This window comes from Geotrypetes seraphini, chromosome 2, assembly GCF_902459505.1.
Source record: "Geotrypetes seraphini chromosome 2, aGeoSer1.1, whole genome shotgun sequence".
In the NCBI taxonomy this organism is placed as follows: domain Eukaryota; kingdom Metazoa; phylum Chordata; class Amphibia; order Gymnophiona; family Dermophiidae; genus Geotrypetes; species Geotrypetes seraphini.
In genome coordinates this window covers 396193815-396218533 of record NC_047085.1, presented here as the reverse complement: position 1 = coordinate 396218533, position 24719 = coordinate 396193815, and positions in this window count along the sequence as shown.

Here is a 24719-nt window from a genome sequence, read left to right as displayed (position 1 = left end):
AGCCAAGGAATACTCACTAGACTGATACCCTCCGAACATATCAAAACTGACTTCATAGTTATGTGAGAGAAGGTGAAGCAGATAGGTGTGCAGGAGATGTTCTTGTCATTCCTCCCTGTCAAGGGTAAAGGCCAAGGCAGAGAAGCTCACATCATGGAGATGAATATGTGGCTCTGCGGATTAATGCTGCCCGATTAAGGAAAAAAATTTCGATTTGATTCACACTGTTGAATCGATTTTTTGATTTGATTCACTTTCAATGACACAGCTTTTTAAGTTTAAACATTTTATTTAACCAAGGCAAAGATCTGCAACGTGACACAAACACGCTCAAGAAATGGGCCACAACATGGCAAATGAGGTTCAACGTGGATAAGTGTAAGGTGATGCATGTTGGTAACAAAACTTTTATACATGAATACAGGATGTCCGGAGCGGTATTTGGAGAGACCTCCCAGGAAAGAGACTTGGGCTGACAAGTCGATGAAGCTGTCCATGCAATGTGCAGCGGCAGTGAAAAGGGTGAATAGAATGCTAGGAATGATTAAGAAGGGGATCACAAACAGATCGGAGAATGTTATCATGCTGCTGTACCAGGCCATGGTACGCCCTCACCTGGAATTATGTGTCCAGCACTGGTTGCCGTACATGAAGGACACAGTACTACTCGAAAGGGTCTAGAGAAGAGCGACTAAAATGGTTAAGGGGCTGGAGGAGTTGCTGTACAGAGAGAGATTAGAGAAACTGGGCCTCTTCTCCCTTGAAAAGAGGAGACTGAGAGGGGACATGAACGAGACATTCAAGATTCTGAAGAGAATAGACTTAGTAGATAAGACAGGTTGTTCACCCTCTCCAAGGTAAAAAGAACGAGAGGGCACTCACTAAAGTTAAAATGGGATTGATTCCATACAAACGTAAGGAAGTTCTTCACCCAGAGAGTGGTGGAAAACTGAAACGCTCTTCCGGAGGCTGTTATAGGGGAAAACACCCTCCAGGGATTCAAGACAAAGTTAGACAAGTTCCCTCTGAACCAGAATGTACGCAGGTAGAGCTGGTCTCAGTTAGGGCACTGGTCTTTGACCTAGGGGCCGCTGCGGGAGCGGACTGCTGGGCACGATGGACCACTGATCTGACCCAGCAGCAGCAATTCTTATTTTCTTATAAGGCAATATCATGTAAAAAATAGGAACATCCAAATTATAACAGAGCTGTAAAATTAGTTAGAAACATGGATTCACAGCTTCCCCAAAGCTTCGCCAGCCCCCCTTCCTGGGCCTCAGCTTCCCCCTCCCCCCAATTCCTAGATGGCCTCGGGAAAAGAAGAGAGCAGCACTGCAGCGAGATTCTTTACTTACACTCAGTTATATGCGGGGAGGAGAGGAGAAATGCTTTTGGAGTACTGGGAACGAGCCAGCCAACAAATACCAAAAATCAACGTGCTTGCCGTCGCCGCATATCCGCACAGGTGCACAAAGAGGTCCCTTTGCCCACAGTCCTTTCTTCTGATATAACTTCTGGTTTCGCAAAATGTAGGCGTTGCAAAACCAGGTCTACTTATGGACATGAGTTGGGTGCTAGCTAGGCACAAGTTAGGTGTGGGTTAGGCGTGCTGGAGGCGTCCAGTAAAGAATGCTCCAGTTTGATATTAAGGTAAAAATATATTTAATAATGCATTACTCAAGCAAAGCACATGAAAAAATGTATTGCATACTAAACCTCATTCCCAAAAGGTTTTGGGTTTTGTTTTTTGGGGGGTAAACAGTACTACAGTTTGATATTGTGAGAAAAGCGCTGCCCACAAGATGAATAAGACTCAGGGACTTTGAGTAAAGTAATGTAATTAAAATTTATTTACTTTTTGGGCCCAAAAAGGGAGCCCTCTGCACAAAAATTGGCAAGATGGACACACCTGGCATAGTACATTCATTGAATATATAGTAAGTACAATCTTCAGTTAGCCCCTCCTGTCTGTCTGCTCATTGGATAGAGCATTACAGTTCATAACCTCTCAAATCATTCACACCTACTTCCTGTCTCTCCTCCCCTAATTACTTTCTCCTATTCCTCTTGTTCTTAAGACCCTTGACCATATTTACAATAGTCCTTATAGTTAGTTCTGCTAACACCTCTGCTACAGTGTTCACTTGACTGTAGGCATTGTATTCTGTGTCCCAGGAATGCTCCCCTTCCCACCTTTTGAGTCAGCAAATGCTTGTTACTTGTATGTCCACACAGTGTTAGACAAACTCCTTCTGGAATTTTACCAGTATTTCATTTAGTTTTTCATTACCACTTTATTAATATATTCTTTATAATGTTACCTCTTCAGAGTATTGATTATATTACCCCGCCTTATTAGAATAATATGTATTAGTAATATCTGTATAGTTTCTCTGTAGTTATTTAACCACACCTGATTAGATGTATTATATGAAAGCGTTATACCCTTTAAGTGTTCACCCCCGTTGTGTTATTCTGCAACAATTAACACCATATGAAATTATTAGTATTTTCATTTCTCACAATTCCCTCCTCTTTTTATATTAATGTTAATTTTGCATTATTTATTGTAATGAACTGCTTTCAGTTCTGATTCCCATTATCAGGTAGTTTGTTAATTCTCCCTTATAATAACATCACTTTTACCAAATTTTTATGTACAGATGATTCTTTTTCTTATTCCTTCTTTTTTTCCCCTAATAGGAGCATATTACTTACTGACTGCTGTGTTTTCAATGTAATTTGTTTGTTTATTGCAGTTTCTTTTAGCTTTTGTGTCATACCTCTTATACATAGAATTATACAATACCCTAGAGCAGGGGTGTCAAACTCAATCACATTAAGGGGCCGAAATCCAAAACACAGGCTAAGTCATGGGCCAGACCCCGCCCCCATAATAATACTAATTATAACACCATTTTTTCCATTCATTTTTCATATATACACACACAATATAATCTTATTAACACATAATGGTAATGGTTAACCACAAATTAAACTATACAAAACATACTGTATGCTTCTCAACATTCATTCCTACCAGAAAACAGATAACCCCTATGCAAATCAGGACCAAAAACTAAGGGCTCCTTTTACGAAGGTGCGCTAAGCGTTTTAGCACACGCACCGGATTAGCGCGCGCTAGCTGAAAATCTACCGCCTGCTCAAAAGGAGGCGGTAGCGGCTAGAACGTGCGGCAATTTAGTGCACTTTATTCCGCGCATTAACGCTCTAGCGCACCTTTGTAAAAGGAGCCCTAAAAGTACTAATTTTTTAATTTTTTTTAAACACCCTAAGATTCAAGATTCTGCATGCAGTACAACCCCCAGAGAAAAAGAAACAAAAGTATTTCTTCCTGAGCAGTGCAAAAGATAGATAGCAAATTAAAATGCTCAAAATTGACACAATTCAAACACTAACTTGAAAATAAAACCATTACCCCTACCTTTGTTGTCTCCCTCCCTCCATGCTGTGTCTCCCTCCGGTGATTGTCTAACCTTTTGGTCGGCTCCAACCTGGCCGTTTTATGCGGACTGATGCCCCTCGGTGTCATCTTGTGGCCGGCTCCCTCCTCCTCACAGTCGTAGTGTGCACGGAACCGCGTGTAGCGGCTCCTCATGTGTCCTGCACCTGAACTGGAAACCTTCTCTCTGATGTCACAACGTCAGAGGGAATGCTTCTGGATGAGGTGTGGGATGTGTGAGGAGCCGCTCCATGCACACTACGGCTGTGAGGAGGAGGGAGTTGGCCACAAGGTAAAACTGAGGGCATCGGACCATGGGCCACATAAAATGACCAGGCAGGCCGGATTTGCCCCACGGGCCTTGAGTTTGACACCTGTGCCCTACAGATATTAGTACCCCAATTCCCACAACTAATGAAGTAAGTGCATGTATTACCACTCCTTTCCATTTCCCAAACCAGGCATCCAGCCATCCTGTGAGTGAGATGTCTATACCCAAATTCTCAGCTAATGTGTTTAAACCTTGCAAAGTCCTAGTAATTGTTCCATCAGGTGCTGTGTTATTGGGAATGAAAACATGTCCCCTTTTTCAGCTAACATTATGTCTAAAATCATTCTATTTTCACAAACCAGTCAGCTAGTGGCATCAAATTGTTCAGATATACCTTTTACTGCATCCTTTGTGTAGTTTATAAATCCGGTTGATTGTAACAACTGTAATTTATCCAATCTACATTTTTATTTATTGTAACCCACCAAAAGAGTGACTCAAATCCTGTTGCTATTTGAGTTCTTCCTTTAAACTCATCTGGGAACCCCCTGGGAACCCCTATAGCATCTATGTATATGCTATTATCAAATTCTAGTGTGCGTCTCACTCTGATTTTTCTCAAATGCTAGTGTGAATGATCTAGACAGTTGTACAAATGCACAAGTACTCTTCCATTTTGGGGGAAGTATTGGTCTTAGGATCTTCCCTCCACAATACCACCACAAGTCAGCTTTTGTCTTCTTTTCCTGTAACATAAAAGGTATTAATGCAAATTTTTAGTTCACCCAGGTTCTGTGTGAACTCTTCCCCCTGCTGTGAGAGGCAGGTGTGGTTCCCACTTACCATGGAGAACACAGGTGGCACCTTTCTATCATTTGGGTGCAATGCAGGCAACATCCGGGAAAGTGCCTGGCATTCTCCCTTATCCCAGGCATTAGTGTCTTGATACAGTGTCATCATCTACTGCATTCTATGGTTTTTCCTTTCCCACCCCAAAGGGAAAGGTACTACTTGAGCCACTGGACACCCAGAGGCACAAGCATAGCAATCGCTCTTGTGCAAACTTTTCACAGTAATTGAACCCATTTTACTTGAGCATTTGAGCCTCTCTATTTCTATGGTCTGTTTCAAGCATTTTACCTCCATGACCTGAACTACCTTTGGATCCTCAGGAGGCTGGAAAGGTGTATGCTTGTGTTGAAAAAATTGTTTCTCAGTGTGTTTGACTACCTTACTTTTATTGATCCTAAGAGGTGAGGTAAAGCAAGCAGCCTTTCACTTCATTCTGAAAGAACATGTTCTAGGATCTCGCCCTGTATGTTGAATCAATTTTTATTATCAAATAACAGAGGACAAACCAACAGGCCAGAACTACAATAACAAAAGAGAACAATCAGGTACATAATATCAGATCCAACAATCCCACCCACACCCCACACCCCCCAAACCCCCTAGTCTGAAGTGCGAAAGTACCATAGTGCAGTAGGCTTGGACTCAGATAACCCACTGCCAAAGATAAAGAGTGAACTCCAACACTGAAGAAGAGAGAAGAAAGAAAGAAAAAAAAAAAAGGGAAGAGGGAAGTATACCTGGTGCCCCCCTCATGGAGGAAACAAGCCCGGGTCTCAGAGAGAGCTACAATGAATTCAGAATGTCACTTCGAGCCCGTGGTGATAATGAAAAAAGGTAAGAATCCCAGATCCGAAGAAATTGCTGCTTTCTTCACAAGCTAAAAGACGCATCTTTCCTCTCCAGCAGCAGCAGAGCATGCAAACGATTCCTCCAAGCCCAAAAGGAGGGCAAAGTATCTCCAATCCAAACAGATAGAATCACCTTCTTCCCCAAGACACCCACCCGTCTCATAAACTGCCGCTGACATAAACAGAAGGCAGGATCTCGCCCTATAACCAAAATCCCCATCCAAAATAAAGTGTCATTAATACTTTGTTCCTGATTCTCTCCCTCAATTTGTTCTTGTCATGAGGTTTGCTTAATGGTCATATAAATTGTGCTACACTGTTTAGTTTCACATTTAGAATTCAGATATCCCTTTACAATGGAAATTATATATTTTATCCTAGAATGTGTTTGAGATGTCCACCTTGATGCTTGGGTGGTCTACCTTACCTGTTCCCAATTAGGACATGAAGTGTCTAGACACATATATTTTTCTTCTGGACTGTACCTTTTTTTTTTTTGTCTTGACACATCTCCACAGTCTATTAAGGAGCATGCATCGAAGTGTATTACCTGTGGAATATTACTCTCTTTTACCATGATAGTAAATTGTACCTATTCAGAGAGTTCAGTGTGTGGGTCCCTCTGTACTTCCATATTGAGGCTGCAATACTTGCTCGGCTCCCCTCCAGCATGGAAAACCACAGAATCAATTTCATCTTGTTGTGCACTAAGCCTGACATGTTTCCTTAGTTTCACACACAACCTCTTAATGTTAAACCAGAAAAATATGGATATTCCCCCCCCCAAACTCAACAACACAAACATTACTATTTCAGCAGTTGTAGTTTCTTTATCCCACATTCCCCAAATCCCATATGTGTGAGACTAACTCTATTAGCAATGAAACAATGTCCAACAAATGTCCAAAGCAAAAATTCAAAGAAATTCAGAGCAGCATAAAACATTAAAATATAAAAGGATTTTTTTTCCTAAGATAAGTCACTTTGATGAATCCACAGGTCTCCTAATAGTGAGGCTTAGAGAATTCTCTTCAGATTGCTGCATACACCACTCAGCAGGCACTTCAACGAGTGCCTTGACTCTGGTGTGATGAGTCCATCCTTTTTCTCCTGTTTTCACAGCAGTCTCTGTAGTGAGTAGTATTTGGAACAGCCCTTCCCACTCAGGCTGTAACTTGGTTTCTCTCTGGAATGTGTAATCTCTAAGGACGGTGGTTGAGCCAGAAATCCCTTCTCCCCTGAGGAGAGACAGAGGCAAAGACAACACCAGTATAAGAAACTGGTCCCCTGTTCTAAACAATGAGAGCCTTTTTGCTCAAGACAATTTGGATAATTATCTCTATATCATTTGATTCCCCTGTTCCACCCATCCTCATGAGGGTGGATACCAGGGAGTATGAAACTCCCATGATACTGCCATTGGAGCACCCTGGAAATGAAATGAGATCCCTGACCTCAATCTATGTTCCCCACTATCCCATATTGTGGGGTAATTTGTTCCAACACAATTTTAGCCACACCTGTTCCTGTGGCTGTAATCATGGGATAGGCCTCCAGCCACCCAGTTAAATGGTCTACTAAACTAAACTAAACTAAATTAAACCTTAGGTTTGTATACCGCATCCTCTCCACAATCATAGAGCTCGGCACGGTTTACAGGAATTGGGATAGAAAGGAACTACAATGAAGGTTAAAGGTCAGAGTAAGAAGAATATTTGAAGGGCTTAGTATGACAGAGATGGAGTAAGTATCACATTTTTGAGAATAACCAGGTTTTCAAATGCTTGTGGAAAAGTTGGAGGGAGCTCAGGTTCCAAAGAGGGGAAGTAAGGTTGTTCCAGAGCTCAGTGATTCTGAAGGGGAGGGAGGTCCCTAGTTTTCCTGCATGGGAAATGCCTTTTAATGAGGGGAAGGATAGTTTTAATTTGTGGGTGGGTCTGATGGTAATAGGGTTTGGGGAGTTCCAAGAAAGTGGGATAAAAGGAGGGAGGATGCCGTGTAGGATTTTAAAAGCTAGACGTGCATTTAAAGTGGACCCTGGCGATTATCGGAAGCCAGTGAAGCTTAGACAAGAGTGGAGGGACATGGTCAAATTTGCTTTTTACGAAGATAAGCTTGGCCGCGGCATTCTGAATCCGCTGAAGTCTGTGAAGGTTTTTCTTAGTTAGGCTTAAGTAGATAGAGTTGCAATAATCCAATCTGGAAAGGATGATGGATTGGACAAGGACAGAAAAGTGTTTTTGATGGAAACAAGATCTTACTTTCCTCAGCATGTGGAGGCTGAAAAAGCATTTTTTTTTTACTAAGGAATTGAGGTGGTCGTTGAAGGACAATGTAGAGTCAATGATGGTGCCCAGGACCTTGCTTGAGAACTCAAGCTGCAGAGTGGAGCCAGAGGGCAGTGTGATGGAGGTGGGTAGTTGGTCTAGTTTTGGGCCGAGCCAAAGTAGTTTTGTTTTGGACTCATTCAGTTTCATTTGCACAGTGTGGGCCCAGGATTGGAGGTTCATTATACAGGAGGATATGTTCTCAGGTAGGTTGATGAGGTTCGAGTCGGTCTTGAGGAGGACGAGGATGTCATCAGCGTAAGTGTAAATTGTTTCTAGGGGGGATAGATGGAGGAGTTTTAGGGAGGACATATAGATGTTGAAAAGAATAGGAGATAGAGGTGAGCCTTGCGGGACTCCACATATCGGTTTCCAGGGGGGGGGATGAGGTGCCATTCATATTGACAGTGTAAGAACGAGAACATAGGAATTTTGAGAACCAGTCTAGGACTGTGGAGTTAATGCCTATCTCAGAGAGTTGGTAAACTAGAATATCATGATGGACAACGTCAAAAGCAGTGGAGAGGTCAAATTGTAGGAGGACGGTGAACTTATTACGAGAATGAAGCTGTTGAACCTTTGAGATTAAGGAGGATAATAGGGATTTGGTGCTGAAGTTGGGACGAAAGCCATATTGGTAAGGAAGGAGAATAGCGAATCTCTCTAAATATGATGAGAGTTGGGTAGATATGATGGACTCTAGCATTTTGGTAAGGAGAGGGATATTTGCTATTGGGCGATAGCTGGATTGTGTGGAAGGGTCTAGGTCAGATTTTTTCAATAATGGGGTCAAGACAATGTGACCCATTTCTGGGGAAAAAAGGCCCGAATGTAGGGCGGAGTTTATGAGCTTGGTAATAGATAAGATGGCCTGAGCGGGGATTTTCTCGTATAGGTAGGAGGGGAATGGGTCCAAGGAACAATTTCAGGATTTCAGTTTGAGGCAGAGTTTGAGGACCAGGGGATTTGGATACATGCTCAAAGGTAGTCCAGGATCTGTCCACTGGGATAGGGTTGGGGACCGTTAGGGTAGAATTGGAGACGGTGGGTACCAGAGAGTTGTAGGAGACTGCAGGTGGGAAGGAGCATCTCAAGGAAGTGACCTTGTCATTGAAGAATTTTGCCAGAATCTCGGCTGAGGGAGAGGAGGGGAGCAAGGTGGAGTCTTTTTTGGAGGATAAGGAGCACCAGATGTTGAATAGCGTACTACTCTGGTTGTTGGATCTGGATATTTTGTCACCGTAGAAGTTCTTCCTTGCTTTTTTTAGTGCTGTATTGTACAACTTAATATTGACTCTCCAGGACTGTCTGTCTTTAGGGGATTTAGATTTTTTCCATTTGCGCTCCTGGGCTCGACATTTCTGTTTTAGGTCTCTATGATATGGGAGGTACCAAGGAGCCTTACGGGAGTAGGAGATGGTTTTAGTGGAAAGGGGGGCGAGGGAGTGGAAGGTGGACTCAGAGAGAGTGACCCAGTTGTGCCAGTTGGTTTCTGAGTCTGAAGGCTTAGGAGTGGAGGGGCATAGGCTGAGAAATTTGGTCCAGAATAGATCGCTCGTAATTTTTTTGCGGAAAGTAATGGAATTGGAAGAACGGGATGAAGCTCCAAGATGCGACATGAAAATGGGGAGACAGAAAGTCCCTAAGAAGTGGTCGGACCAGGGGACATGCTCCCAGCGAGTGTCTACCAGCTCTTGCATATCTTTGAACCTACCCTCTGGGGGCAGTTCAGTAAAATCTACTTGGATGTTCTGAAATGGCTGCACTCCCAGCTGCCGCCTTTCTTTTTTTACTTTTTTGCAAATTGCACAGCGGTCACAAACTTGTTTTGCCACCATGCAAATTCCTAGGCATCCATATTCTCTGAGAACCGAGTCACAAAGTGCCTGAACACCCCAAGACTGACAGCCCCTTTCATATGAGCTGTCTATTTAACATTTGCCTTCCATCAGGCAATATCCGTATTCCCTTTTCAATTTTGAGTGCTCCCAATTTAGTCATTTCCTGTATTTCTTGCTCTGTGAATACAGGAACTTCTGTGCACTCCAGTACTCTGAGTACCAGAGCATATAAGGTCTCCTCCTTTGCTGTCTCATCTACTACCTTTGGGGTATGTTTCTCTGGTGTCCACTAATATGGATCCCTGCAATCTCCTCAGGCAAGAGAAGATTCTATAATCCTTGTCTGATCAGCTCTCCATGCATCAGACTTTTTCCCTTGCCATTTATTATTCCCCTTTCCTCCCAAATTTTCCCAAACGTTTGGACCACTCAAAACACATATCTAGAATCTGTGTATATAGTGCCCTCCTCCTCTTACTGGAGGGCTTAGTTGAAAGCGTATAGATCCCAAACTTATACTGACCAGGCATTCGGTAATTGCCCAGCCTCTTGAATGGAGCTTTTCCCCGTCTATTGTAACATATGTTGTTCCCCTGCTACTATCCTTGAGGACCCGTCGATAAATAATCGACACTTCTTGGCAGAGGAGTATCTTTCAAGTCAGGATGTCTTTTTTTTCACCAGGAGAGCTGTAGCTGCAAAAACGTGCACACCTTCAGACCCTCCTTGTGAAACAGAATCTAATAATTTGAATAGAAAACCCACAATGCTGGCCCCTTGTGTAGCAAATAAATGAAAAGGCTTGTCAAGAGAGAGCAATGCTAATATTGGGGCTGTGATCAGACTCTCCTTTAAGTCTGTCACCGAGTTTTCTTCCTCACTAGTGAATGTGAGAATTGCTGTGCATTCTGGTATTTTCAGGGTTAAGGCACACATTCTTATCTTTTCAGATTCCAAGGCAACTGTCTGGTCAGCTTAAACTATCTCCCTTGCTTCTAGCATGTGTTCTTGCTGGCGGGTTACCTTATAGGTAATGTGCATCTACCTTTCTAATTATTCCTCAACTCCTGTTCTCAATATCTTTATTATTTACGCTGTAAAGGACTAAACTTTGTGGGTCCTTGCTTTGGAAATTCTTTTTGCATTAGCTCAGCTGCTAAAGCTTTCTTTCTGTCTTCCTGAAAATATCTATTCAGCTTACCACTCCCCCTTCCTATTCTGTATCTGAGAAAGTACTGAAGTGTAATAAGTTTGCTTCATTCTTTTTCTGTATGTTGTGTGTGAATTAGCTAGAAAACCTTTGGAATGCTAGAGGAATAAATTCTTCTAATTAGGATCTAAGCTAGGAAATTTTTTTTCTCCCCTGTGGGTCCTCCCTGTCCCACGGGATGAGCATTTTGCCACTGCATCAGAGCAGCTCTTCTAATCATTCCCTGTTCCTTTCCGCTAAACAAAAATAATCTCTTGCCAGGTATATAAATTAGGTCCTAAGCACTGGTCAAATTGTTCAACTAAATCAATAGGATCTTCAATTAAGGATTTCATTTCCTTTTTAAAACTTTCTGATTTCAGTATTAGTTGGCAGAGAGCTTACAAATTTCACTGCTTTTTTTTTTTTTTTCAGAGGAGAATCTTTTCAGCTCCTCCCTTCTTTGTTTAAGGCACTGTCTTGTGGGGTAGTATATTTTTGCTCTATGGAGGCGACGTTTGACTCCCACACCTAGAGCTCTTTTTGGGATTTATATGATAGCTTCTCCTAAGCCAAGAGGATTGTCTGCATTTGTGGCTAGAGTGGTATTGATGGGAAAAAAGGCCATTTTGACCAACTGGTTGTCTACTGACCCGCTGACTAGTCAGTGGAGGTCTATGATGATTGCCAATGCTTTCTTGGAGCGCTGGCAGTTTGGGGACCTGGACACTATGGAAGGCCATCATTTCTGTTCAATTTGGGAACATTTTTGGATAGATCTCACTCCACATGCTCGCAGCAGATTGTTGAATATTTGCAGTTAACTGTTTTCTTCTTCTTTTTGTGCTCAATATTGTTTCATGGGCGGGGGGGGAGAGGAGGAGGGATGTACTTTGGTGCATATATAAAAGAAAATTGTTGTATTTTGTTTGGCACACTGTCTTGCACTTTTCTATTCAATAAATACATTTAAACATAAGGCACTGTCTTGAAATCACAGAGAAGTTCACTGTCTCTTCTCTGCTGCATTGTTAGAGGAAATAATTTTACCTCTGACACCTCTCTGGATTGTGGCTTTTCCCTCCCGTCCTTTATTGGGACTTTTTCTTAATAGATTGCTCGGTATCACTCCCCCATCCATTCTAAGGAGGGGCAATCCCGAAGGCATAGGAAAATTCTTCAGATCTTTCTGGCACCTCTCTTTCCCTATACAGTGGTGCCTCACACAACGGACGCCTCGCACAGCGCACGCTGCGCACAACGAACTTTATGTCTTGATTCGTACAACGAACTTCGTTTCACACAACGAAGTCGCCCGAGCTGCATCCTTCCGCGCAGGCACTGCGCTTAACTGCCCTCTCTCCGCCTGGCTCCCTCTTGCCCCCCCGACTCCCCGACACGATCGGGGCAAAAAGGAGCCCAAGCCCTCTTGCCTCGCCGATTCCCCAACTCCCCGACAATATCGGGCCAGGAGGGAGCCCAAGTCCTCCTGGCCACGGCGACCCCCCTAACCCCACCCTGCACTACATTACGGGCAGGAGGGATCCCAGGCCCTCCTGCCCTCGACGCAAACCCCCCCTCCCCCCCAACGACCGCCCCCCCCAAGAACCTCCGACCGCCCCCCCAGCCGACCCCCCTGGCCGACCCCCACGGCCCCCCCAACCCCCTTCCCCGTACCTTTCTGTAGTTGGCCGGACAGACGGGAGCCAAACCCGCCTGTCCGGCAGGCAGCCAACGACGGAATGAGGCCGGATTGGCCCATCTGTCCCAAAGCTCCGCCTACTGGTGGGGCCTAAGGCGCCTGGGCCAATCAGAATAGGCCCGGGAGCCTTAGGTCCCTCCTGGGGGCGGGGCCTGAGGCACATGGGCCCAACCCGACCATGTGCCTCAGGCCCTGCCCCCAGGAGGGACCTAAGGCTCCCGGGCCTATTCTGATTGGCCCAGGCGCCTTAGGCCCCACCAGTAGGCGGAGCTTTGGGACGGATGGGCCAATCCGGCCTCATTCCGTCGTTGGCTGCCTGCCGGACAGGCGGGGTTGGCTCCCGTCTGTCCGGCCAACTACAGAAAGGTACGGGGAAGGGGGTTGGGGGTGTCGTGGGGGTCGGCCAGGGGGGTCGCGGGTCGGCTGGGGGGGCGGTCGGAGGTTCTTGGGGGGGGCGGTCGTTGGGGGGAGGGGGGGTTTGCGTCGAGGGCAGGAGGGCCTGGGATCCCTCCTGCCCGTAATGTAGTGCAGGGTGGGGTTAGGGGGTCGCCGTGGGCCAGGAGGACTTGGGCTCCCCCCTGGCCCGATATTGTCGGGGAGTTGGGGAATCGGCGGGGCAAGAGGGCTTGGGCTACCTTTTGCCCCGATCGTGTCGGGGAGTCGGGGGGGCAAGAGGGCTTGAGCTCCCTCTTGCCCCGATCGTGTCGGGGAGTCGGGGGGGCAAGAGGGCTTGAGCTCCCTCTTGCCCCGATCGTGTCGGGGAGTCGGGGGGGCAAGAGGGCTTGAGCTCCCTCTTGCCCCGATCGTGTCGGGGGTGCCAGGGACCACACGGAGTCACCCACCGTACCACCCGATTCGGGTAAGCGCAGGTATCGGTGGGTGGCTTATTTGCGGGGGGGTGCCTTATTTTACATTTTTTTCTAAAAAGGGGGGGCTGTCTTATTTGATGGCCCTGCCTTATCATCGGGGAAACACGGTAGAAAAAAAAAAATGAACAGTTAAGTCCCAGTTTTTGCCACTGAGACTCTGCCCTCTCTCACTGTAAAATTAGACTCTACTTAGTCTGTCTTTAAATTTAAAAAATGTGTGTTGTTTTAAAAAACAATTATGTTTTTAGATGTATCTAAATAAAAATAATAACCAAAAATTTATCTTTTTTTATGTCATCTTAGCATATTTTATGCTACAGAACGAATTATTTTTTTTTACATGTATTGTTATGGGAAAACGCGTTTCACATAACGAACTTTTCGCATAACAAACTTGCTCCTGGAACGAATTAAGTTCGTTGTGTGAGGCACCACTGTATAGCTTAGAATTCATGGCTGCCTTCTCTTCTAAGGCAGCAGATGAATCTATCGGTTCACTCTCCTGCTGTTCTCTCACTAACAACCCCTGTCCCCTGTGAGTTCTACAGGGGTCTCATGAGCAGACTTCTACTTCTGTAGACTAATTTTCTCTCATCCTCTGTATGTATAGGAAAGAGTTTCAACCCTCTCCCTTTCCAACAAGGAAGCATTTCTAGCTTCCTTTGTGAATAGTGCTGCTTGCTATTCATCTACAAATTTAGAATTTGATATAGCCAATTTTCCTCCGTACTAAACTTTGGCCAGAAGATAGTTGGAGATTTGCTAGTCTCTAGAGTTTAAACAAAATATCAATACTTAATAATTTCCTTCTTATCTTTTGTCTTAGTGCTGGACATACTGTCTTAACACTCCAGCAACATCCCTAAGGGGCTTTTCTGAAGGAATGCTTCTGTGGTGTAGGAATGCCCCACAAAGGAAACACACACACGCAGTCTTAGAGTCGGGAGGAGGCGCTAGCAGGGGCTAGCTCCGAGTCCCTATTTATTATGCTTCTAAGCTAATGACATCATAGTAACTCCCTCGTTTACACATCTCATGATTGGTGGGTACATGGTTTTACTTTGGTGGATACAAAGATAGGTACATGCTTTTACTTCGTGATCACTCCATTCAGTTTTTATCTTTGCTGCTGCTATTGAGATATCATCCATGTAATGATATATTAATGCTTCAGGTGTATTTGCTCTGAAACTTTGCAGTGCTTGAGAAACATATATTTGACACAGAGTGGGACTGTTTAACATTCCTTGTGGCAACACTGTCCATTGATACCTCTGGGTCGGCTGACTATGATTAAGAACAGGCACAGTAAATGCAATTTTTTCTCTATCATCTGGATGCAGAGGAATGGTAAAGAAACAGTCTTTAAGATCTATTACAAAAACCTCCTAATTTATCGGAAGTATGTTAGGATTTGGAGTGCCACACTGTAAAGGACCCATTGGTTGATTTAGTTTCATAAGATTTCCCAAATGTTATATTGCATTCTTTGCTCCCATGCTTCCCTAACAGAAGGTGAAGGAAGGCTAAGAAAAGTTAGCAAGCAAATAACAATCATTAAAGAATGACAAGTTAATTGTGCAAAAATAACAGCAGTAAAATTGTCTGGTGTCATTTCTTTATTACAAACACTGGAGAATTCCAGAAGCCAGCATTTTCTTTATGAATCAGTAATTCGTTCTTCCATCAGATTACCAAAGTACAATTAATATCCAAATTTTTATTTGTGACCATTCGTTGAGGAGGCTATTAATTCTTGTAATAACATGACTCAGAAAAAGCTTACCATAATTGCAATTAACTGGAAAGGCGTTCCATATCAGGGCACAATTCATTCAGTGACGTAATCACTTACCCACTTTTTTCTGTAATAAACTTAGATTGCAAGTTGATTAATATGTAAACATTAATATCACCATAGAAGGCTCCTATCTTAAAGAGATTACCTGTCAGAAAAGTTTAAATTCACCTCTGAGTGAGTCCTGCCATTCAGTTAATAATTGTCTTAACACATCCTTCATATCTTATTTGGGACAAACCTAGATAACATCAAAGTCATCAGTACTGAAGAGTTGCAAACAAAGGACCTGGGCTAAAGCATGTCAATAAACTTGATAAGAAGTGCAAAGGTCAGGTAGTTTGGGGAAGAGATGACTCTAGCCATAATGTCAGTGAATCTAGAAATTTAACAGTGACTCTAATTTATGAGGGATAATTAGCACCCCACATATTAGTCACCAGGATTTCATAAACAAACCTTCTTACTGGCAGACAGTCCTATTTTTCTCACTCACAGAAGCAGTATCTATATCCACTCTGTATTTTAATATTTCTCGGTTCTATTAAACTAATTCCTGCATCTACAACAAGTTTCAAGTGGTCATCCTAACCTGTTTATAAGTTCAGCTTCCTGTTTGATGCTTGCATAATTTTTAACTGGTATTCCTGAGGCTAACTGTTCTGGGGTATAAAGCCTTCCAGACTGTAAAGCTCTCCGTTGAGCCTCCTTATTATTTTCACTATCCCACATAACATATTGCCCCGTAGTCAATACCATGCGTATAACGTCTGGTATGAAAGTATGCGCTCCAGCCATGGATTCAAAGAACTCGGCTGTGAAATTACTTCTTAAACCTGTCTCTGAGATATATTGTGCTAATGTTTCTGCCTTTTTTTCCTGTAAAGGAGCTGGGGATACCTGTGCTGGAGGTATGATTTTTGGATATGTGTTCTGACTTGAGTAGTCAGTGGGAGGGGAACGGTTAGCGAAACCGTTGTCACATTGGAATGCGTCTCTGTCCCTACAGTTTCCAAGGCACACTCACACTGAGACCATACCCATATGGCTGCCGATGCCAGAGGCTCTGCATACAAAACTTTCCCGACTCTAAGCCAATCTTCTAATGTTAATAATCCTTTGTCCGGATACTGGGAGCAGTGCTCTCCTATCTCTTGTACTAAACAGTTTAACTGTGAATCAGAGGCCTCTCTGTCTGTATGTCTCAGAATTTTTTTCAATTCTGTCACATGAGCACGCTGTAAATCTGACAGGGAATTGCCCATACTTACTCGAAGGGACCCCAGAGGATGAGGTGCACCAAGTCTAATCGTCAGACGGAGCAAGCAGGGCGAGGGTCGTCGAGAGTCACTGTTTCCCGGTGCCATTTGTAGGAATGCCCCACAAAGGAAACACACACACGCAGTCTTAAAGTTGGGAGGAAGCGCTAGCAGGGGCTAGCTCCGAGTCCCTATTTATTATACTTCTAAGCTAATGACATCATAGTAACTCCCTCGTTTACACATCTCATGATTGGTGGGTACAAAGGTACATGGTTTTACATTGGTGGATACAAAGATAGGTACATGCTTTTACTTCGTGATCACCCTCCCTTTACCTCGTGCTTTTACCTCGTGATAATCCTCCAACTCAGCACTTAGACAAGGGCCTGATTAACACGTGGACAGAGCCTGAGTCTTTGCACGTCTTCAAGGCCTGTCAGCTGATGCCCTTACCTAATAAGGACTGCTCAAATAAGATAAGCATGTGACAGTCCAAAGGTTATAATGCATACTCCTTAAGCTATCTTAATTAGTCTTAAGCTCAGGGCCTGCATATAGGCAGAGTCTGATTGCTGCCCATATAAGGAATAAGGGATAAGGGTAAACTTGTGACAAGATGCTAGCATTTTCCTTTACTTAGAAGTGCTGTATGGCAAGAAGAGAGAGGAATGGGAATAATTCATAATTCTTCACAGGGCCTCATAATTCTTTCACAGGGGCGGTGAAATCAATGTGCCGATCTCGCCCTGTTTCAGAATGGCGTCCCTACATTGGGGGGGGGGGTCTCTACCATCCCCCTCATCATTTCTGCTAGCTTTTTACTCCCCATTCTGGCACCTTCACTCAGAAAACAAAAAAAACTTTCCCTTAGTCTGCAAGACTTCACTTTCTCTCCATGTCATTGACACATCTCACACACACACACACTAGTAAGGTACTCCCAGAATGTATCCATCACCTAAAATAGCCCGAATTTCTTACCTTGGCCAATGCGCATAGGTTGCTGGGTGGTTATATGCTTATGACTCTCGCTTACTTTATCAAAGCCCTTTCTTAGAAAAAACTCTCGGGCTACTTGTCAGTACATTACTGGACCCCACTTCGGGAACTGCAAGACCACTGAACTCAGCAGGATGCGTCTCCTCACTGCTCTACAACGCTGGCCCCAAGCAATGATGACATCATCCAGGAAATGAGCCCCCAATCTGTGAGAAAAGCACTGCCCACAAGATGAGTAACACTGAGAGACTTTGAGTAAAGTAATGCAATTAAAATTTATTTACTTTTTGGGCCCAAAAAGGGTGCCCTCTGCACAGAAATTGGCAAGATGGACACACCTGGCATAGTACATTCATTGAAAATATAGTAAGTACAATCTTCAGTTAGCCCCTCCTGCCTGTCTGCTCATTGGATAGAGCAGTACAGTTCACAACCTCTCAAATCCTTCACACCTACTTCCTGTCTCTCCACTCCTAAGTACTTTCTCCCATTCCTCTTATTCTTAAGACCCTTAACCATATTTACGATTGCCCATATTTTGGCACTGTTCCCTTGCTTCACACACTCACCCCTCAAGTGACATGCTTAGACCATCTTTTTAAACAATAGTCCTTATGGTTAGTTTTGCTGAGACCTCTGATACAATGTTCACTTGACTGTAGGCATTGTATTCAGTGCCCCAGGAATGCTCCTCCTTCCACCTTTTGAGTTAGCAAATGCTTGTTACTTGTATGTGCCCCCTTGGGAGGCACCATAGACACCTGAGCCAATCAGGGCTTAAGGCACCGGGAAGGGGAAGGCCTACCATATAGAAGAGGCGGGCCTGCTGGCAGGAGGGACTGGGCATCCTTCTTTCTGTCTTCTGTATAAGGTACGGGCACAGGTTGGGGGTGTGGGGCGGATCCAGTTGGCTGAGGCAGGAGGGAGTGGGCATCTTCACAGAGGGATTGGGACTGTGTGCGAGGGTCTGGATGGCTGCAATTTTCGCTTGGGGGATTTGGAAGTGGGGGGGGGGGGGTCCAGATGGTTGTGAGTTTAATGGGGTTTGGGATTAGGGGGGTCCAGGTAGCCGAGGCAGGAGGGAATGGGCATCCCTCCTGACCTCATTTTAATACTAATGAGCTTGTTTGCATAGCAGAGTCAGAGAACATAAGAACATAAGAACATAAGCAGTGCCTCTGCCGGGTCAGACCACAGGTCCATCCTGCCCAGCAGTCCGCTCCCGCGGCGGCCCAAACAGGTCAAGACCTGTCTGAATCATCAGAAGGGGCTCCCTTGCCAACTTGGTTTCCCATTTAAGTCCTGCCTTCCTATCGAAGTCCTAGCCCTCCGGTCTTGCACATGCACGACCTGGTTGGTTTGTACTCATTACCTGGGTAACTTCCTATACTTGTGTTACATCCCAGCTCCTCCCTCAGTATCCCACGATCCCTTTATCCCTCAGGAATCCATCCAATCCCTTTTTGAATCCTTGTACCGTACTCTGCCTGATCACTTCTTCCGGTAGCACATTCCACGTGTCCACGACCCTTTGTGTGAAAAAAAACTTCCTTGCATTTGTTTTGAACCTGTCTCCCTTCAGTTTCTCCGAATGCCCCCTCGTACTTGTTGCCCCCTTCAGTCTGAAGAATCTGTCCCTATCCACCCTCTCTATGCCCCTCATGATCTTGAAGGTCTCTATCATATCTCCCCTGAGCCTCCTTTTCTCCAGAGAGAAGAGCCCCAGCCTATCCAGCCTCTCGGCGTATGAGCAGTGTTCCAGCCCTCTTACCATTTTCGTTGCTCTCCTTTGGACTCTCTCAAGTACCGCCATGTCCTTCTTGAGGTGCGGCGACCAATATTGAACGCAGTATTCTAGATGTGGACGCACCATCGCTCGATACAATGGCATGATGACTTCCCGTGATCTGGATACTATGCCCTTCTTTATGATTCCCAGCATCCTGTTGGCTTTTTTTTAGAGGCTGCTGCGCACTGTGCAGATGGCTTCAGTGATGCATCTACCAGCACACCCAAGTCTCTCTCGAGTCTGCTGTCTCCCAACAATACCCCCCCCCAATTTGTAGTTGAACAATGGGTTCTTTTTCCCTATATGCATGACCTTGCATTTGTCCACGTTGAAGCGCATTTGCCATTTGTTTGCCCAGTCTTCCAGCTTGTCCAGGTCTCTTTGCATGTCCTCACACTCCTCCCTGGTCCTAACTCTGCCGCACAGTTTGGTATCGTCTGCAAATTTTATAACCTCACATTTTGCCTCCTTTTCCAGGTCATTGATGAATATGTTAAAGAGTAAAGGCCCTAGCACCGATCCCTGTGGCACACCGCTCGTGACTCCCCGCCAGTCAGAATATTGACCTTTTACTCCAACCCTCTGCAGTTTACCCGACAACCAGTGCTTGATCCATCTGTGCACATCCCCTCCCACCCCGTGGTTCCACAGCTTCTTAAGCAGCCTTTCATGTGGCACCTTGTCGAAAGCCTTTTGAAAGTCGAGGTAAATGATGTCTATGGGCTCCCCATTGTCCACCCGACTGCTTATTCCCTCAAAGAAGTACAGAAGGTTCGTTAGGCACGACCTTCCCTTACAGAATCCATGCTGGCTTGTTCTCAGTAGGCCATTCCTCTCGATGTGCTCGCAAATGTCGTCCTTGATCATAGCTTCCACCATCTTCCCTATAATTGAAGTCAGGCTCACCGGCCTGTAGTTCCCGGGGTCACCCCTCGATCCCTTCTTGAAGATGGGTGTGACATTTGCCAATTTCCAGTCCTCTGGTACCTCACCAGTTTTCAAGGATAGGTTGCAAACATGTTGGATTGTGCCCGCTATTTCCTGTCTTAGTTCTTTCAGAACCCTTGGGTGGATCCCGTCCGGGCCTGGTGATTTGCCACATTTTAACCTGTCTATCTGTTTGAGGACATCCTCCCTACTTACCTCTATGTGCTCTAATTTTTCAGCCTGTTCCCCACTCATGAGCTCCTCTGAGTCTGGTATATTAGATGTGTCTTCGCTCGTGAAGACTGACGAGAAGAACGTGTTCAACCTCTCAGCTACCTCTTTTTCCTCCTTAATCACTCCCTTCCTGTCCCCATCGTCCAACGGCCCTACCTCCTCTCTCGCTGGTCGTTTCCCCTTAACGTAACTGAAGAATGCCTTGAAGTTTTTCGCCTCCCTGGCCAGCCCCTCTTCGTACTTCCCCTTTGCTAGTCTAACCTCCCGGTGGCATTCCTTTTGGCATTTCCTATGCGCCTGATGATTATCCTCTGTTGGGTCCTTTTTCCATCTCCGGAAAGATACTTTTTTGTCCTTTATCGCCCTCTTTACTTCTATTGACATCCAAACCGGGTCCTTTGATCGTTTGTTCTTGCAGCCTTTCCTGAAATTGGGGACATACATTCTCTGTGCTTCCTGCAGGGTGTCCCTGAATAGGGTCCAGGCGCTTCCCACAGTCTCCATCCTAGAGATTTTTCTGAGCTTCCTCCCCACCATTTCCCTCATAGCAACATAGTTCCCTTTCTTGAAGTTCAGCACAGTTGTTGCGGTCCTCCTAACTATGGGTGTCCCTCTTTCTAATGTGAATTTGATCGTGTTGTGGTCACTGTTGCCTAGTGGTCCTCCCACTTCTACCTCTCTTGCAGGTTGCAACAAACGCATGGAAAAGCCCACAATGAGCCATTGTGTGCATCAGTCAGTAAATTATTTCAACACTATATCAGTTCAAAGTGGTTTAGTGATGATCGTTAAATGAACTTTGAGTTTAATGCATCCAGGCCTAGGTACTTCTCAAGTCAACATCATTTTCCTTTAGTTTAGTCTTCTCTCGTCCATAAGGTGACCATACGTCCCATTTTGAGACCCCCTGTCCCGTTGTCCCCACACACAGCTTCAGGATGCCAAAATGTCCCGTTTTCAGGGACAGCATCCCGAAGCTGTGCTCGGGGACAACGGGACAGGCGATCACTTCCTGTCCCTTCTTGCCGCACGCAAAAAAAAAGCTTCCCTCGGAGTCCCTCCTTCCTTTCTCCCAGTCCGCTGCTATCTACCTCCCTGCTGCAGGCTGCTGCTAATCGCCGACACGAAGTCTTCTTGCCGACGTCAATTCTGACGGAGAGAACGTTCTGGGCCAGCCAGGCAGCAATTGGCGATTAGCGGCAGCAGCAGCAGGGAGGTAGATAGCAGCGGGCCGGGGAAAAGGAAGGAGGGAGGCTTTTTTTTGCATGCGGTAGGGAGGGAAGGAGGTAGGCAGACAAACGGGCTGGCTTTGGCCAGGGAGGGAGGGAGTTAGACAGGCAGGCAGGCTGGCTTCGGGGGTGGGACAAAGTCTGGAAGGCAGTGAGAGGGACATAGGAAGGAGGCACTGGGGGCACTAAGGACATGGAAGGAGGCACTGGGGCACTAAGGACATAGGAAGGAGGCACTGGGGGCACTAAGGACATGGAAGGAGGCACTGGGGCACTAAGGACATAGGAAGGAGGCACTGGGGGCACTAAGGACATAGGAAGGAGGCACTGGGGGCACTAAGGACATGGGAAGGAGCACCGGGGACACTAAGGACATAGGAAGGAAGGAGGGAGGGAATAGAAAGAGACAATTGTTGGGCCTGAGTTCAGAAAAAAAGAAATGAAAGAAAGGATACACAGTCAGAAGGAAACGCAACCAGAGACTCATGAAATCACCAGACAAAGGTAAGAAAAATGATTTTATTTTCAATTTAGTGATCAAAATGTTTTGAGAATGTATATCTTCTATCTATATTTTGCAATAAATTTGTCTATTTTTCTATAGTTACTGAGGTGACATTGTATATTTTAAAGTCATCTGCCTTGACATCTTTAGAAAAAACCCGAAACTCGTAAATGATAATTAACATTTTCTCTGTGTACAGTGTGCTTTGTTGTTTGTTTGTTTGTTTTTTAAATTATGGCTACCATTATGAATTAATAAGATATTATGTGTACATGAAAAATGAATGGAAAAAATGGGGGGCGGGTTTGGGGCAGGGCTAGGGCGGGATTGGGGGCAGGACTGACAATTAATAGATGTCCCCTTTTGATGAAAAAAAAATGGTCACGTTACTCATCCATCCTCTCCAATTCCCCTTACCTCAGGCACACCTGTTACTGTAATTTATAGTCATTTAATCCCAGTTAAAAGGACAAGAGGAAATTTATTACCACAGGGTATATTCAACAGCAAGTGATTTACCCTAAAGAACAAGCATAAAATATAAGAGCATAAGTATAGCTATACTGAGTCAGACCAATGGTTCATCTAGCCTAGTATCCTCATTCCATAGTGGCCAATCCAAGTCACAAATACCTGGCAAAAACCCAAATAGCAGTATTCCACACTACTGATCCCAGGGCAAGCAGTAGCTTCCCTCATGTCTGTCTCAATAGCAGAATATGGTCTTGTCTCCAGGAACTTGTTCATATTAGCCACTGTTATCATATCCTCTGGCAATGAGTTCCAGAATTTAACCGTTCTTTGAGTGAAAAAATATTTCCTCCAATTGGTTTTAAAAAGTATTTCTCTGTAACTTCATTTAGTGTCCCCTAGTCTTTATTTTTTGATGCAGTAAAATAATTCATTGACTTGTATCTGTTCTATGCCACTCAGGATTTTGAAGACCTCAATCATATCTCCCCTCAGCTGTCTCTTTTCCATACTGAAGAGCCCTAATCTCTTTAGCCTTTCCTCATATAAGAGTTGTTCCATCTCCTTTACCATCTTTATTGTTCTTCTCTGAATCTTTTTTAATTCTGCTATATCTTTTTTGAGATACAGTGACCAGAACTGAATTCAGTAATCAAAGTGAGGTCACACCATGGAAAGATACAGAAGCATTGTAACATGGAGAAACCCATCAGGCGTTCCACAGGGGTCCCCTCTATCCCCACTACTCTTCAACGTCTATATATCTTCACTAGGCATGTAGCTGGCCCAACAGGGTATAAAAGTATTCAGCTACGCGGATGACTTCACAATCATTATCCCATTCAATACGTCTCCCTCCGAAATCACCCCCACAGCAACACAAGCACTAAACCTGATGGAACAATGGACCTCAGAATTTAAACTGAAACTCAATTCAGATAAAACTAAATTCTTTATAGCCTCGCCACTCTCAAATATCACAACAAAATCACTACGCATAAACAATCTTAACTACCCCATTCAACCAACAATGAAGGTTCTGGGGGTAATACTAGACCAAGGTCTAACTATGAAAGACCATGTGGACTCCCTAGTCAAAAAAGGGTTCTTCACTCTCTGGAAACTTAGGTCCATAAGAGTATACTTCGACGCTTCAGCATTCAGACTACTGGTACAATCCCTAATATTAAACCACCTTGATTATTGTAACATCACCCACCTGGCAATTTCCCAGAAGCAAATGCAGAGACTACAACTGATACAAAATGCAGCAGTCAGGCTGATTTTCGGGCTGAAGAAGTCCGATCATATAACCCCTTCCTACCGACTCCTGCACTGGCTACCAATGGAGGCACGTACGAAGTTCAAGCTGGGATGTCTATGCTTCAAAGTACTATCAGGTCTAGCCCCTAAATACATAACAGACCTCTTCTCATATCCAACCAACAGACATGAGAGAAGAATATACCTGAAATTCGTCTCCCCACCAGCCAGAGGATGCAAATATAAGAGATACCATCAACAACTTCTATCCTATCAAGCAGCCTTATGGGGCAAAGACTTAGATAAACTAATTACACACACAAACAACTATGGAGAATTCAGGAAACACCTGAAAACATACCTGTTCACAAAATACCTAGGCAACGAACAAGGACAATAACCCCCTTCATAATCACTCCCCAAATCTGTTCTTGTAAACTGTTAACCCCAATCACTAACTTCCAACCCTGTGCAAACCACAAGGTACTTCATGACCCTACGGTACATAAACTGTTGTTATCATTAATGCTGTTACTATCAGATGTACACTGCAATATTCTGTTAAGTCGCCGTCTGTACAATTTCTCTTTACTGTAAACCGCCTAGAAGTCGCAAGATTGTTGGCGGTATATAAGAATAAAGTTATTATTATTATTATTATTATTTACCATCCCTTTCCAAATAATTCCTAGCATCCTGTTTGCTTTTTTGGCCGCAGCTGCACATTGGGCAGAAAGTTTCAGCATATTGTTCATGACGACACCTTGCATCTGGTAACCATGATTTGGATTATTCTTCCCAATTTGCATCACTTTGCATTTGTCCACATTAAATTTCATCTGCCATTTGGATATCCAGTCTTCTAATTTCATAAGATCTT